Raw genomic sequence first — 1,576 nt, 5'->3', positions numbered from 1 at the left:
TACTCAAGTGCTCACAGCAGATTCCACTATGGAGTTGATTACAAGTCTCATCATGGGGAATAATACTACATCCAGCTGCCCAGCCACTCAACCAGGCCTAGCCAAGTTGACACATAAACTGAACTACCAGAGGGAGTATTGACGTTTTCACTATGTTCAATCTTCATATCCATGAGCATGGTATGTTCTGCCATTTTTGTTGATTTCTTGAAGTAGTGTTTTGTATTTTCCTTTGTATAGGTTTTTTTTGTGTCCCTGGTAAAATATATTCCCAAGAACTTTATCTTTTTGGTAGTGATTGTAAATGGTATTGCTTTCCTTTTTCAGTGATCTCTTTGCTAGTGTAAGGGAATCCAAAATTGTTGAAGTTTTCTATAAATTTTAGAAATTAGCCCCTTGTCCAATATGTCATTGCCAAAATTTTCCTTGTCTGTGGCTTCTCTTTTTCACTATTTTGGTGAAATCCTTTGATTCCCATAAGTGTCTAATTTTTAGGAGATCCCATTAATCTATTTTGCCTTCTTGTGTTCATGCATTTTTAGTTACATTTGATAATGTGTTTATGTCCTGAATTAGGGCCCTTAAATTTCTTTGATGGTCATTATGGTTTTAGATTTTACATTCAGGTCTTTGATCCAGCTTGAGTTTATTCTTATGTATGGTGTGATGTATTGGTCCTGTTTCATTTTTCTGCAAATGGATATCCCGTTTTGCTGGAACCATTAATTGAAGAGATCATCTCTTCCCCATTTAATGTGGTTTGGCCCTTTGTCAAAAATCAGTTGTTCATAAGTGAGTAGATTTACTTCTGGGTTCTCAATTCTGTTCCATTGGCCTATATGTGTCTGTCATTGTACAATATCAGGCCATTTTAACTACAAACCATGGCTATACAGTAGATTTTGAGATTGAGGAGTGTGAGGCTTCCTGACTTGTTCTTCTTTTTTTATTTATTCAGTACAAATAAGTCTTTATTTACTCATTGTATTTTCCCAGGGGAAAGAGAGGGGAAGACAAAAGGATCAGCATGTGTTACAAAATGATAGAAGGGAAAGGAAGTACTCAGTACATCAAAATCAACTGTCAAGTAAACATCTCGATAATGGGGGGTGGGTCACCAAAGCCCAGTGGGGCTTAACCTTCTGCAGTTCAGGAATGAGGTGAAGGGATCAGGGGAAGAACAGACAGGTATACGATTTCCTAACCTTCCTCCCTCCCCATAAATTCAAGATTTCACACAAAGCTTTGGTTTCTAATTGTAAACATGGAGTTAAATTTGTTCATCTCCTATTAAACAACCTTGTGGCCACTTTGACATTAAATTTATTGTACCTGCATAAACATTTCTGAATGTCTTGGAAATATATTCATTTTCCCTTTCTTGGTTTCCTACCCCCACTTTCTATGTAGAACACCTCCTTTTTTTCTCTCTACCATATGATTAGAGATTAAGTAGCTCTCTTACATCCAAATACTAGCAAGTTTTGGCATGAATCACATCCAGGACTAGTCTTGACTCAGAAAGTCTGAAATGAGGGATGGACTCTTCCTAGCTTCTTCAGGTTTTCTAAAGAGA

The sequence above is a fragment of the Orycteropus afer genome, unplaced genomic scaffold (assembly GCF_000298275.1).
Source record: "Orycteropus afer afer isolate SDZICR_OR568_19922 unplaced genomic scaffold, OryAfe1.0 scaffold00014, whole genome shotgun sequence".
NCBI lineage: Eukaryota > Metazoa > Chordata > Mammalia > Tubulidentata > Orycteropodidae > Orycteropus > Orycteropus afer.
This window is presented reverse-complemented; position numbering follows the sequence as displayed.